A 16,772-nucleotide genomic window follows, 5' to 3' on the forward strand; every position below is an offset into this window, starting at 1 on the left:
AGTTCATCACTTGCACATTTACTAACACAACCATGTCCTGGTGGAATAGCTACCGCGAGAAGATGGGCCTCCCATTGCAAATTCCCTATCATGGGAGAAACTCAAACATATTCTAATTGAGGAGTATATCCCTCAGGAGTAAATATAGTGATTGGAACGAGAGTTATCTGACATGAAAATGACAAACGTCGACATAGTGACCTACAAAAATACATTTAATGATCTCACAACCCTTTGTCAAAGCTTCATGAATCCAATGTACAAGAAGGTCGATAGATACATATGAGGATTAGTTCAAACCTTTCAAGGGTTGTCCGTGGCATCTCAACCAACGATCTATGACATTTCCAGGATGTTAGCATTCAAATTAACCAACCAAGAAATCTGACGTGACACCTTAGTCCAGAGGGCTGACATCTAAAATTCAGGAGAAAATAAGCAAAATCTATGAAGGGAATTAAAGGGAGCTATAAGAAACCCCAAGTAAGAGGCAAGATGTTGTCAAAGTCTATGTTGTCAGTCTAGCACCAGTGCCAGTAGTAGCCCCCTCATTCTAGATAAACACTCCAGCAACTATATACACTGTACCAAGTATAATAAAAAAAAGGCATACCATCAAGTACTGTAGACAACTAGTAGTTTCACCTGTTGCTACAACTAACCCAGAGGTTCCTACCATGCAAGTTAGTTGGCCCGTTGTGAGTGTGGGATTACTGAGAATATCAAGAGGAACAACCCATAGATGAGGAACAATGGAGGAAATACCTGTGAAATATCATTTGTGATAGGCACAAGAGATGCCATATAGGACCCCATCGTTTTAACAGGAGCATTATGTGCCATTTGTTTTTTTAAAGCGAAATTGTTTGAAGTCTACGGACCACCTCTGCAACCCTCTGTAGCAGAATAAGGGGACCAAACGACTGCAACATGCAATATAAGGTTTGTTTGTTTTTAACTTCTGCAGACTGCTGCCATAAGTTAAAGTAAGGTGTGAAGAGGTTTGAAGCCGATGGTCAAGTGACGCACCACGCAGCACACATGCAACAACTTTTAAGTCAGAAATTTTCTGGAAAACAAGCAGTTGCGAAGGGCCAAGTGTTGCGCGTGTGTTATGCGGCGCAACAATAAGTGGTTAGAAGAAGTTTTTTTTAAAACAAACAACTCCTTATTGTCAACGTTTTTACGCATCTTTACTTTTTTTATTCTGGTGCTGAAAGAAGTATTATTACACCTAAGTTTATAGAAATTTTAAACCATAAGTCTAGGAACCTAGATGAGACTTACATAGTAGAAATGGCTAATAGAGAATCTGGAAATACTAAGGCAATATTATAAATCTACCTTCTAACTCTCAACAACTATACCTTTCGCATCAACCTCATGTTTATGATCATCGAAAGTTTTGATGTCAAAATTGGGATGGATTCGTTACTGAGTTGAAATTTTATGTTACGACAAGGCAATACGATTACCTCTACCCAGTGGGGAATCCTTAGTGGTCTATGGGGATACGCCAAGAAAAAATCTTAGAATCATCCCTTGCATGAAGGCATGGAAATACCTTCACAAGAAATTTTATGTTTTCTTAGCTCAGATCATAAAACTGAGGAGCGAAAAGAAGGAAATCAAAGACATATCCCAAGTATGTGATTTTCTCTATGTATTTCTAGAGGAATTAGCTGGACTACTACCAGTTCACAAACTCGAATTCTGAATTGTCCTTGTGTTTAGAGGCATTACCAGTGGCAAAACTCTTTACCGATTTGCCCCTTCAGAAGTGCAAGAGTCATACATACAACTTCTTGAGCTTCTGGATAAAGGCTTCATAAGACCAAGCTTCCCACCTTGGGGAGCCCCGATGCTATTCATCAAGAAGAAAGACATAAACTTCAGAATGTGCATTGATTACCTAGAGCTGAATAAACTGACGATCAAGAATAGATACCCACTCCCAAGGATCGACTAATTATTCAATTAACTACAAGGATCTAACTTTTATTTAGAGATTGATTTAATGTTATGGTACAATAAAATTCAAGTAAGAGGAAAACTGTTGGATAAGGTGTCTAAGTCCATAACTATTTCTGGTATGTACTTGACCCGGCCCGGCATGGTCCATTTGGGTTGCATGGCACCATGCAATTGGATAGACTAAATGAGAGAAATAACGCTTGGAGATTATTAATATATTATAAGTTCTAATATATTAATAATATTATTTGATTAGTTTGATCAAGAATTAATTTAGAATTAATTAAGTGATCAAAAGATAACTAATTAAATATATGGGTTGATTAAGTAAATCATCCATATCTTGTATAGTGGGCTAAAAGGCTCCATGGATCATCAAGTTGGGTTCCACCCATAGGATGCTCCATGGGAGTTACAAACCCATGGGTCATGGAAATGAAGAGTCATGACACATTAGGGTTTAACCCTAGGTGTGTCAACACTATATAAGTAACATGATCTCCTCCCAAATCGGTTACACTAAGTAATAAGGGGGCTTGGCCGATTTTGAAGAGTGTGTATTCTCTCATAAGTTCTTCCAAGAGCATTTGGTGTTGTGTGAAGCATTTGAGGCATCACACTTGGGGTGCTAGGCTCACAAGGTTTCAAGGAACACAAGCAACAACAAGGTAAGTTATTCTATCTATACTTTATGTTAAAATTGTTCCCCATGTATGCTAGATAGGAATATAACCTTGGAAATCAACTTTGCATGACAAATTAGACAAACATAGATCCAAGGTTATTAGGGTTGCATGTACACTTAGGAAGTGTTAGAATGCTCAAAAACCCATCAGTGGTATCAGAGCCTAGGCTTGTTTGTTCTTATTTGTGCTTAAAAGTTGAAAACAGAATCGGAAATTTGCTGTCTGCGAACGGACTCGTCGAGTCTATAGGGGGGACTCGTCGAGTCCATGTGTATCTTCAACCAACTCGGCGAGTCATGTTCTTGCACTCGGCGAGTAGGGTCGAATGAGTGCAGAATTTCGATTCAGTTGCTGGAAAATGAATTAGAAACATTACCCTAAACTGTTTTAGTAAATGTAAACTTGTTTTTGGTGGTGTAATGTTTTGCTAATTCATTTACAACAACTAGTTATCAAAATTACAAAGTTTTATGTAATTTTTGATTATGTTCATATTCATGTTCTTGTTCTTATGATGTTTTAGATGATCATAGGAATTATTTGTAACCTATTTGGTAGTTTAATTCTTGATCATAATGTGTTTTAATGGAGTCCATAACTTATCCTTAAGTTATGGAAAACCAAGAGTCACACTTGAGTTAAAACCATTAAGAAAACACAAGAGTTATAAAAATGAAGAGTCTTCATTTTATGACTCTATTAAACTCATAAGTTACAAGAAATGAAAAGTTTTGAAAGTTACAAAACTTGCCCTCAAGTTTTGGAACAAGTAAAGTTAAGTTAAAACTTTAGTTCCAACCCCTAGAATTTTAAAAGTTAAAATTCAACCCTTATACTTATATTATGATGATTTAATAATTATATATATATGTATAAGAACAAGTCGTCTTACCGCTAGTACGCCTCATTCACGAAGCCGGTCTATAAGGTGGGTATAAGGTTGTTGCCTATAAAATGGTGACTTAATGGGTGTATATTCTCACCCACCGCTTGCTTGACTGGTGGAGGGTCGTTAGCCGAACGGGTAAGACAAGGACTTATAAATTCTCATTCAAAGTATGATGAATATATAAAGTAACTAAATGTTTATTAAATTCCCAATCTTAGTTACTTTAGGAAAAATGTGAATAAGGTGCTAATCCATGAAATTACACTTTACACTTTGTCTGAGTCGTTGGTGGAGCGTGTGTGGTTAACCGGCACACTAACTTGGACTTAACAAGGTAGGTAAAGGGTGACTTAAGGTTTATTATAGTATCGGTGGAGCGTGTGTGGTTTACCGGCACATCGATTGAGTGATAAACTTTAAGGGTACCAAGTGATTTGCATGGTTACTTCACACCTCGTTTTGTGATCCTCGGCATCCCAGTCACAAAACCTGGAGGGCACTCCCGAGATTGAAACATGCCTTTGAAAAGTTCATTGGATCTCAAAGAATCTAGGAATTTCTAAAACCAATAAAAACTAAATATTTATTATTTCGGTTTTCGTGGTGGAAATTGGTGAATCGTCATTCACCTACCTTTCAAATATGGTATAGCTTAGATTACGACATACCTCTTCTAAGTTATATTATATTGTGATTGGATCCTAGCCTTAATATTACATTTGGGTGTTTTATTAAGGACTCTCTTAAATCTAAACTAAACTTGTTCTTCTTTTTCAGATGTCTTCAAATAATGCTTCTGGCTCGAATCCTAATGGCTCCTTTACACTTATGAGTTTGTGCGGAAAAGTCACCTTTGATGGATCCAACTTCAATAAATGGATCAGAAACATCAGGATGATTACCCGCTACGAGGACAAAGAATATGTCCTTGACAAGGAGCTTAAGGAAATTGACGAGTCCACTGCAACTCCCCAGGAGATCGCTGACTTTCATACTCATGAAAGAGATGCAACCAAGGTGGCTTGCATCATGTTGGCCACCATGACAGCTGAACTCCAAAAGTCTTATGAAGATTTCTACCCTTATGAAATGCACCAAGATTTGATGGAAAGATACCATCAAAGTGCACGACAAGAGAGGTACGAAGTCATCTGCTCCATGATAACAACCATGATGAAGGACGGAGAGTCCGTCACGAGCCACATGCAGAAAATGCAAAGGTATGTGGATCGTTTGCTGAAGCTCAATGTGAACTTCCCTGAGGAGCTTGCAATAGATATCATTTTGCACTCCTTACCATCGTGCTATGATCAATTCCGCATGACATATCACATGAACAAGGAAGAGGTCACCCTCAGCAAACTTCAGGGACTTCTCAAGACCGCAGAAACAGGTCTTAAGGGGAAGTCGGTTGCTATCACTCCTACTCCAGACTCAACTCCGGTCTTGGCAATCGGGCAAAGTCGAGGGAGGAAGAGAAAGAGATCTTCAAAGGGTACCAAGGCTCGGACCCTTGATGGCTCTTCTTCAAGTGGAACCAAGAAAGGTTTCATTACTCCTTCTTCTGATCCAAAAGAGGCTGAATGCTTCTATTGCCATGAAAAAGCTCATTGGAAGCGAAACTGCCCAAAGTACCGGCAAGATGTGAAGGATGGGAAAGTCAAACCCAACCATGCAGGTATTTACACTATCATTTCTAATAACTCACCCCATTCGAAATCTTGGTTCCTTGATACAGGTTGCGGTACTCATATTTGTTGTGACTTGCAGGGACCAGGAAGAAGTGAGAATGTGGAGCAAGGAAGAATAAACTTAATCATGGGGAATAGGAAAGTTACACCTGTCACCAAGATAGGAGTTTATACTTTATCGCTAAGTAGTGGGTTAAATTTAGATTTGAATAAATGTTGTTATTCGCCAGAAATGGCAAGAAATATTATTTCCTTTCATGCATTGTACAAAAAAGGTTTCACTTTTTCGTTTGATAATGAAGTTGGTTCGATTAATGCTTTCTTTAATAATGTACTTTATTTTAAAGCATTACCTTGTGATGGTGTGTATGAAGCTGTATCTATTGTAGATAACTTAGGAAATAATGTTTTGTGTATTGATTCTAATAATAATAACTTGGATAAAGCATCATTATGGCATTGTCGTCTTGGACATATAAGCAAGAAACGCATAGGCCAACTCCAAAAGGATGGAGTCTTGGAGTCGTTTGACCTAAAGTCAAATGATAGTTGCGAATCATGCTTACTTGGAAAAATGACAAAGTCACCCTTCACAGGCTCATGTGAAAGGGGTGAAGGTTTGTTGGACCTTATACACACGGATGTGTGCGGACCATTCAAACATGCCACAAGGGATGCTAATCGTTATTATTTGACTTTTACCGATGATTACAGTAGATATGGATATGTCTACCTAATCAAGCATAAGTCAGAGACTTTCGAGAAGTTTAAGGAATTTAAACAGGAAGTCGAGAATCAATTGGGCAGGAACATTAAGATGCTTCGATCCGATCAAGGTGGTGAGTATCTTAGTTCAGAGTTCCTCGACTATCTAAAGGAATGTGGGATTGTCTCACAATTGACACCTCCCAGGACGCCGCAGTTGAATGGTGTGGCTGAGAGGCGTAATCGAACCTTGTTGGACATGGTTCGTTCCATGATGAGTCGAGCTTCGCTACCAATCTCATTCTGGGGGTATGCCTTAGAGACTGCCGCCCATATCCTTAATCTAGTCCCTACAAAGAAAGTTGCCAAAACTCCTCACGAGATGTGGACTGGTAAAGTACCTAAACTAGACCACATCAAGATTTGGGGATGCGAGGCTTTCGTGAGACGCGAGACTCATGATAAGCTCGAACCCCGAAGCGAGAGGTGTATTTTCATCGGCTACCCACAGCAATCCTTTGGTTACCTCTTCTACAGACCTAGTGACAATGTGGTTTTTGTAGCAAGAAGAGGAGTCTTTCGAGAAAGAGAGTTTATAAGCCAAGGAGACAGTGGGAGGCAAGTTGATCTTGAAGAAATTCAAGAGTCAAGTGGTGAAGGAACTTCAAACTCTAGCCCTCAACTTGAGGAGGAAACTCCTGTTGAGCCAATTGACGAATCTGTACCTCTGAGGCGTTCCACGAGAGTTAGGAGTGCACCTGAGCATTACTATGGATTCCATATTACTGCAGAAGGTGAGACACTTATTAGTGATGAGACACTAGTAAGTCAAGATGACCCTAACAGCTACGAGGAAGCCATGGCGGGCCCCGAGTCTGCAAAATGGAAAGAGGCTATGGATAGCGAGATACAATCCATGTATGACAATCAAGTTTGGAACTTGGTTGAGAATGTACCAGGTCGAAAGACTGTAGGGTGCAAATGGGTCTTCAAGAAGAAGACCGACATGGATGGTAAAGTACACACTTATAAGGCTAGACTGGTTGCAAAGGGCTTCTCTCAAATTCCTGGAGTGGACTATGATGAGACCTTTTCTCCGGTAGCCAAGATTAAGTCTATTCGGGTTCTGTTAGCCATAGCCGCATTTCATGACTATGAAATTTGGCAAATGGATGTCAAAACCGCTTTCCTTAATGGAAAGTTGGCTGAAGATGTTTACATGAGTCAGCCAGAGGGTTTTGTCAGTAACGAGTACCCTAATAGAGTGTGTAAGCTTGAGAAATCCATTTATGGATTAAAGCAAGCACCTCGCAGATGGAATCTTTGCTTTGATGAAAAGGTCAAGGAATTTGGCTTTTCTAGGAGTGAAGATGAATCTTGTGTATATGTCAAGGCTAGTGGGAGTATAGTTAGCTTTTTGGTATTGTATGTGGATGACATACTACTCATAGGAAACGACATTCCAACCTTGCAGGAAGTAAAGTCCTGGCTTGGAAAGTGTTTCGCTATGAAGGACCTTGGTGAAGCTGCCTATATTTTGGGGATAAGGATTTTGAGAGATCGGAGTAAAAGACTAATTGGACTTAGTCAAAGTACCTACTTGGAGAAGATTCTGAAGAGATTCAGAATGCAAGACTCCAAGAAAGGAGAGTTACCCATCCAGAGTAGCGCCAAGCTGAGTAAGACACAAAGCCCTAGCACTGAGGCTGAGATAGCAGAAATGAGTCGAATACCTTATGCTTCGGCTGTAGGTTCGATCATGTATGCTATGACGTGTACTCGACCTGATGTAGCCTTTGCCTTGAGCATGGTTAGCAGGTTTCAGGGGAACCCTGGCAAGGCACACTGGATTGCGGTAAAGAATATTCTCAAGTACCTACGAAGGACTAAGGATTGGGTCCTTACCCTCGGTGGGAGTGATGACTTGAGAGTTGTAGGGTATAGTGATGCTAGCTTCCAGACTGATAGGGATAACTTCCGCTCTCAGTCGGGCTGGGTCTTTACCCTAAATGGAGGAGCAATTTCTTGGAAGAGTTCCAAGCAAGAGACAGTGGCAGATTCTACTTGTGAATCAGAGTATATTGCAGCTAGCGAAGCGGCAAAGGAGGCATTATGGCTGAGGAACTTCATTGGAGACCTTGGAGTTGTACCAGCTATTAAAGAGCCGATGGAAATTTTCTGTGATAGTGAAAGTGCTGTTGCCTTAGCCAAGGAACCAAGGGATCACGGGAGATCCAGACACATCGACAGAAAATACCATTTCATCAGACATCGGATCGAAGAAGGACTCCTCGTGGCAAAGAGGGTATCATCAGATGAGAATCCGGCAGATCCCCTCACGAAGGGACTGACTCGGGTTAAGCATCTCCAGCATGCTCGGAGCATAGGGCTGAAGGATGATATTAAATTTAGTAGTTAGATAATCTCGAAATTTGTAAAGTGTAATTGACATTTGATGATGAATAAAAGTGTTTTATTTATGAGTAAAGTGTTGCTATCTCTTGTCGATCGTTTACTATATTTCTTTTGCATGTTTTGACTTCCAGAATAATTTTGTTTGGTATAACATATTATTCAAACCTCCACAGTCGGTCATATATCGGAAGTAGGTATGAATCAAGACTGTCATGTTTGGTTGTAGAGGTCTGGGACAAGGCTACAACAATCATGAGTGCTCATAAGTTTTGAGCATTGGACCCAACCCACGCTCACTGGAATCACTTCATGGAATTCTATCTCGAGTGATCGTGAGACGGTAATATCATATAAGTCTTTAAACCTAGAGATATGATTTGTTACTTACGAGTTGGTTATGCATTGATTGTACGAAAAACGCATTGGTAACTCGATGTTATAAAATCGTGCTCTTGTGTGTAATTCAATGAGTAGTAGAACAAACATATGAGTCGAAGTTTATCTGTTCCTTCTTGGATTAGAAGCTGATATCTGGGCCCCTCGATGATTTTGTTTTGACCTATGTACCGGGCCCGGTCAGAACTAAATTGATGTGTTCAATAAAGTTCTTTGTCAAACAAATCGGAAATCGGGAAACAAATGTTGGACAATAAGTAAGACATTGTTCCATGTATTTGTCCGACTGATATCTAGAACAGAGGATTATATGATCACTTATCTTAAATGGCGTACCATCATCTTCTCAAGTTTCGAGAAACCTTGTAAAGAGCTACGATTGCCGATCGGTTCCTGAAGTCATACTTGCAGTAATAGTTACTAGACTTATCCAAGTGGGAGACTGTTGGATAAGGTGTCTAAGTCCATAACTATTTCTGGTATGTACTTGACCCGGCCCGGCATGGTCCATTTGGGTTGCATGGCACCATGCAATTGGATAGACTAAATGAGAGAAATAACGCTTGGAGATTATTAATATATTATAAGTTCTAATATATTAATAATATTATTTGATTAGTTTGATCAAGAATTAATTTAGAATTAATTAAGTGATCAAAAGATAACTAATTAAATATATGGGTTGATTAAGTAAATCATCCATATCTTGTATAGTGGGCTAAAAGGCTCCATGGATCATCAAGTTGGGTTCCACCCATAGGATGCTCCATGGGAGTTACAAACCCATGGGTCATGGAAATGAAGAGTCATGACACATTAGGGTTTAACCCTAGGTGTGTCAACACTATATAAGTAACATGATCTCCTCCCAAATCGGTTACACTAAGTAATAAGGGGGCTTGGCCGATTTTGAAGAGTGTGTATTCTCTCATAAGTTCTTCCAAGAGCATTTGGTGTTGTGTGAAGCATTTGAGGCATCACACTTGGGGTGCTAGGCTCACAAGGTTTCAAGGAACACAAGCAACAACAAGGTAAGTTATTCTATCTATACTTTATGTTAAAATTGTTCCCCATGTATGCTAGATAGGAATATAACCTTGGAAATCAACTTTGCATGACAAATTAGACAAACATAGATCCAAGGTTATTAGGGTTGCATGTACACTTAGGAAGTGTTAGAATGCTCAAAAACCCATCAAAAATACCCCAAAGACATCATTTAGGACCGCTATAGACATTACGAGTTTCTAGTTATACCTTCCGGTTTAACCAACACTCCAGTCTATTCATTTATCCAATGAACCATGTTTGTAAAACTTTCTCGGGAAAATTTGTGATTGTGTTTACCTATGATATATTGACATACTCAATAAATAAGGAAGAACACTGTCAACACATACACATCATATTGGAATCGATGAGAGCGAAGAAATTGTATGCTAAACTCTCAAGGTGTGAGTTTTGGATCAGAGAAGAATATTTTATCATACATTTGGTCAGAATCAAGGGAGTTGATTTAGAGGCTTCCAAAATCAAAGCAATAAAGAATTAAGAAGCACCTACAACCCCAACATAAGTACATCAGTTCATAGGGTTCACAGGCTACTACCGAAGAATTATTGATAATTTCTCAAAAATAGGTAAACTCCTCACATCACTGATGCAGAAGGACATGAAGTTCAAATAGGAGGAGAATCGACAATTTTCGTTTCAGAAGTTGAAGAACATGTTCTGTAGTGTGCTAATTCTTTCACTCGTAGAAGGAATCGAAGACTTTCTCATCTATTGTGATCCTTCACACTAGGGCATAGAATGCATACTTATGTAGAGAGACGAAGTAATCACTTATGCTTCATGCTAAATTTAGGCCCATGAGAATAATTACACCACCCATGATTTGGAATTGAGAACTGTAATTTTTCCTTAAAGATCTGGCAATACTACATGTATGGCAGAAAGTGTGTCATATATACCGACCAGAAGAGTCTTCATCACGTCTTTAATCAAATGGAACTCAATATGATAAAACGAAGATGGCTAGAATTGTTGAATGATTACGAGTGTGAGATCCGATATCATCCCGACAAGGCTAACATGGTAGCCAGTGCCGTAAGCAGAAAGGAACGAGCCAAGCCTCGCAGAGTGAAAGCACTGACTTTGAAAATTCGGTCAAGCCTTCCTGCCCAAATCTGAAGCACGGCTTGCGGAACATAACGAAGACAAAAAGATAGAGGAATGTATGTGAGGAATGCAGAAGAAATTCGAGTCCGAAAATGATGGAGCATTTCTTTCATAGACCGCATCTGGGTACCAAAATTTTGCGACATTAGAAGTCTTGTTTTGGAAGAAGTTCACAGAACAAGATTATCAGTTCAACCAGGAGTTGATAAGATGTAGATTGAATTAAAGACGTATTAGTGGCCCAACTTTATAGCAGAAATTGCCATATACATGAGCAAATACTTGATTTGTGTCAAAGTCCAAGAAGAATACCAGGAACCTTCGGGTCAACTACAACAACCCAAAATACCCGAGTAGAAATGGAAGCAAGTCGCCACGGATATCATCATGAAACTACCAAAGACACCCAATGTGTACGACACGATTTGGGTAGTAATTGATCGTCTAATAACGTCTACCCATTTCCTATCCATCAAAGAGACGAACAATATGGAAAAGCTAGACATGAATTACATCAAAGAGATCGTCTGACTAAACGACATACCAACATCTATCATATCAGATAGAGATAGCATATTTACATCCCGTTCTGGTATATAATGCAACGTGTATTGGGAACCCCACTTGATATGATCATAAACTACCACTAGCAGACAGAAGGTCAAAGTGAAAAGACTATACAAACACTATAAGACATGATCAGAGCATGCATGATAGACTTCATAGATTCTTGGGATACTTAACTACCATTGGTGGAGTTTTCTTATAACAACAACTATAACACGAGCATAAAGGATACACCATTTGAAGAACTTTATGGCAAAAAGTGTCGTTCAGTGATATGTTGGGCAAAATTTAGTGACACTCAACAAGAAAAGTGACACACATGGAACACTTTGAAAATTGAATTAGTAATTATTCATGAAACCACGAAATCAAGGAACGATTGAGAAGAGATCTGGATCATCAAAAGAAATATGCCAAATTTTGACGGAAGCCACTTGAATTTTAGGTTATTGATAAAATCATGCTAAGAGTCTCCTCTTGGAAAGGAGTTATGAGATTTGGAAACAGAGCAAATTCAACTCGAGATACATAGGACCTTTTGAGATCCTTGCTAAACTAGGCCCGGTAGTCTAGCGACTCGCATTGCTCCAAGAGCTCAACAACGTACACAATGTTTTCCATGTATCACACGTCAATAAAAGTTTATCTGAGGATACGCTAGTTATACCTCTCAAGAAAATACAGATTGACAGTAAACTTAACAATGTCGAAGAGGCAATTGAGGTCATGGATCATGAAGTTAAGAGATGTATATAGAGCTGCATTCATATAGTCACGGTATCATGGAACTCTTAGAGGGGACTGAAGTACAAATGGGAATGTTGAAGATCAAATGAAGAGCAAGTATCACCACTTTTTTGATAACACCCCGACTTCAAGCTAAAATTCGGGATGAAATTCCTTTAATGAAGGGAGGATGTGACAACTCGAGAAACACGTCATTAATCGTAATTATGACTTAATAACAAACAGAAAAATGAAATAAGGACAACCATGTAACTATCTGACATATATAAGTAAATATATTCAATTTCTTTCTTAATTATGTCAACAAGTGGAATCAACATATAGTGTGCGGAATATCATGTCACCATGAGAGCTGGTTAAAATCTTTATATTATATAAGTTACCGCGATCTCAAAAATATAACTTTCAAAAAAATCCAACTTAGAGTGGATGAGATATGATTTTTGTAGTAAATAATTATCTACCATACGTAAGAATTTACAAGGACAAAAACTACGAGGAGAATAATTGACTTTTGGAAGAAGTCACCAACAAGATAATCGTAGTACTATTCAAAGTAGGAATTATGAAATGAAGAACGCCTAAAAAGGTATGAGAGTGTTATGATTTGTATAAAATCATAACGGTAATAAAACTAGTTGAAAAATGAAAGTCAAAACTATCCAAAACAACCAAAAGGAAAGTTCTTGCGAACGTCGAGACTTAGACGAAAATATAAGAGTCATTGAAAATGAGGTTCTTAGGTTAGAGTTACGGAATTTTAAAGTTTGATTTTTCTGTTGCATGTGCTAGGGCACAGTCTGACTCACAATCTGTCTGGATGTAGGGTAACGTGACACTAGGAGAGGACGTCATGTGGAAGCCCCCTGTGGCTCATGCACCAACGCATGATGTGCAGTGGACAATGTTCATACCAAGAACTTGCTATAAAAAGAAATCTCCAATAGTGTCATTTCCACACACTTCAAAATCTCTCTCTCACTCTCTATCCCATCTCTCTCAATCTGCGTGTCACTACCCCCGAATCCCTCTCGAAGTTTCACACGTCTGTTTTCTACCCTACATCAGGAGTCTCACATTTTGAGGTGAGTTCACGACCCCATTTTCTATACCTTTTTGGGAAGGGATAAACATGTTAAAATGCAACTATGTCATAATTATTACTAATTTTATAATATTAGTTAAATAATTATGTTCATAACATTAGGATGATATTATGTCAGTAGATACTCTATCCAACTTTTAAAGATAATATTATGTCTGGTTGATATACTGAATCACATTGGTAGAAAACATCATACCTAGTCAATCCGATGGCTAGCTTCCAGGAAACGTTAATACTCTAGTCATTATTATAGCCAACCTTTGGATAATTTTAGTATCAGTGATGTATGCAGCTGAGGCATCCTAACAGACCAGTAGACTTGAACCTTGTTCCTACATGACCCTATCAATTCGATCGGGCACTTGCCATCTATTTTCATTGTTCAACTCTTTAACAACACGAAAAAACCATTGTTCAACTCTTTGACAACATGAAAAACCAAAAGCTCTGCCCTCCCTCAGGGGGATAAGAATAAGTGGGCTTAGTATAAAACTTCTGGAGAAGACTTTTCCAGAGAGCATGGGTGTAGGCATTTTTTTGATTCAATAGGAAGTTGTGAGAATGCATTTTCCCCCAAAAAAGAAAGGGATAAAGGTGCGAAGCAGATTGCTTCATTTGTTTTCATGAAGCATGAATATAGTTAATAAAAAAACCTAGCGATTACTCTACCCAAATACCCGCCTACACAAAACACTCTAACTTGTATATATATATATATATATATATATATATATATATATATATATATATATATATATATATATACACAACGCCAAATAACAACATGTACGACTAGTGGAGGCTTCACACAACCAGTGGTTAGATGAGACACGATTCATCAACACCTTGAATGACCTTCATCTAGCCCCATCCTATAATCATTAAGTCTTAAGTGAGGAGGAAATATATGTATATATGCATATGGGATTAACACTCCCACCTGTGGTTCCTAGCTATAAACTGATGGCAAGTTAAAGTAGGCATATCTTTCTAAACTCATTTGAGACGCCCAATGAGGCATTGTGTTTTTCAGGGGAACTCTTAATAGTCATAGCTTGATTGTAGTAACTTATCCTAACATTTTTAAACTATAACTAACTATCGTAGACTATTAATAGGAAAATACCTAAGAAAATAGTGATAGTATACTAAACTCGAAGGAGTAAGCTCAAGATAACTGTGATAACTAAACAAATAACATCTTTTATAATAATAAAACCTATAGTATTACCAACATTATGTTGACCTTTCAAAACCAGATATATTCTTAGGAGAATGACCCCGGATGAGGAGGGATGTAACCCCAATCATGCAACTCTAAGTTGCAAGGCAATAAACGTACTAAAAAGAGTTTAGTGAATAAATGCTTGTTTGAATTCAAGCAGACGAAATCAAAATAGATTGAAACCTACTATGATCGATTTAATGACCCGATATATAAATGTTCAAGGTACAGTGTTGTTCATATAGTTCTTGAATTCAACATCACATTGATTCAAGGCTTAAAGAAAAAGTGGAGAAACATTTGATTAATGATCAAGGCACAAGAAAACTTTGATTCTTAATCTCTGTCAAATCTTTGCAACATCCTGAAAGCTCATGAAAATGAAGTTAGGGATTTGTTTGAAGAGAAGGACAAAATGATTTTTGGTGGCCCTTTAGCACTTTTCTCTAAATTTTTTTTGAAGGATCTATATTCTACGAAAGAAGAAGATGTTGAAGAAGAAGCATTGATAGTGAATTCAGATGATTAGGCAGTTCCATATTATTCCAACAATAATGTGAAAAAGTTTTACAAAAAGTCTCTCAAGGGAAACTTCAAAGGTAATACTTTTAAAAAGGAATCTTCGGCATCCAGTCCTATTGTTGAGAATACGAAACATGGTAGTTCTAATGAGAAGAGGATGGAGAAAAAGTTAGTTTTGGATTTTGGGTATGAAAACAACTATTGTAAACGAAAAAAACATTTAGCACGAGATAGCATTTTAAAGAGAAAGGAGGAGAAGCAGGATAAAGAAAAGGATGAAACTTACTATGCCATGAAAATCCATTCGAAGAGAGTTCTATTCCACATAAGAAGATCCAATTGCATAACATATGGTTTAATCTAATTATTGGTGCTTATCCAGAAGAAATATAAGTGCTTGTTGAATGTTTAAATTCATCTGTTTTATGTCACGCATTAACTACTTCTTATTGCAATTCCTGTGAAGTGGTTATCCTTGGCTTATTCTACTGCAGTTTACTTTAAGGATTAAGAATTAATTATGTTTCAAATGGAAACTAAAGGCAAGAGGAATATCGTGAAGAAATAGTTTACTCAGATTCTCCAACTTGAAATTGATGGTCAATTTGAAACTTCGACGAATGATCCAGTTCTTTCAATTTTGAATGGAATAAGGTATAATCCTCATATTACGCTTATCAATGCTTTTAGAAAGTCTAATTACCATCGTTATGGTGATTCTTCATTGGAGTGTTCATTCGATGTCTAACTGGGTGAAATTATTGATTAGTTAGGGCAAAACTTTAGTTTTATTATCTTCTAGTGGGCTTGTACTATCATATGAAGTGGATTATGCTTCTTTTCTATAGGAGGAATTTGCTAGATATTCCAATTACTCGAAGAAAGCTTCTAAGATTTCCAGTTCCATATTTTTGACTTTGATACTTATGGAAGCTTATCAAAAAGCTGGGATTCAGATTCCAGATAGAGAGGAAGTTGTGTTGTTTTCTCATATCTAAATTGTAACGACCAAAAATTTCAACATAATTTAAACATTTCAAAACAATCCATTTTAATAACATTATTACAAAAAGGTTTTCAATACATTATTTATCAGAGTATTCCCAGGTCCATTTCATAAAACATAAACACGAGGAACGGTACGATCACGCCTTTGCCTTGCCACAGTCTCCTGAAGAACCTGAAAAACATTAAACCACAACTGTAAGCCCAAAAGCTTAATGAGATACCCCCAAAATACCAACGACATATACACCCTTTCAGGCTACGACCTTCCGGTCCAAAACATATTGCCTCCAGCCCATAACATATTGCCTTCTGGCCCATATCATAAAAAGCATACATAACATAACAAAACATAGAACAGTCATGCATATCGGGTTTACTGTGTGACTGGTCCGCCGTATCGGGCCTTCAGTCCATCGGGTCCACCCTCCGAGTCTAGTCATGTCCTTCGAGTCTACAGTGTGGTTGGTCCGCCCGCACCGGGCCTTCAACCCACTCGGTCGACTCTCTGAGTCTACAGTACGACTGGTCCGCCTGTATTGGGCCTTTAGTCGGTCTGGTCCACTCTCCGAGCCTCGGCACGTCTGGTCCGCCCTCGTGGGGCCTACAGCCTATCCGGACCGCTCGTTGGGCCTTCAGAACAACCGGTCCGCCCTGGGTATCT

This window comes from Lactuca saligna, chromosome 5, assembly GCF_052625555.1.
Source record: "Lactuca saligna cultivar CGN05327 chromosome 5, ASM5262555v1, whole genome shotgun sequence".
NCBI lineage: Eukaryota > Viridiplantae > Streptophyta > Magnoliopsida > Asterales > Asteraceae > Lactuca > Lactuca saligna.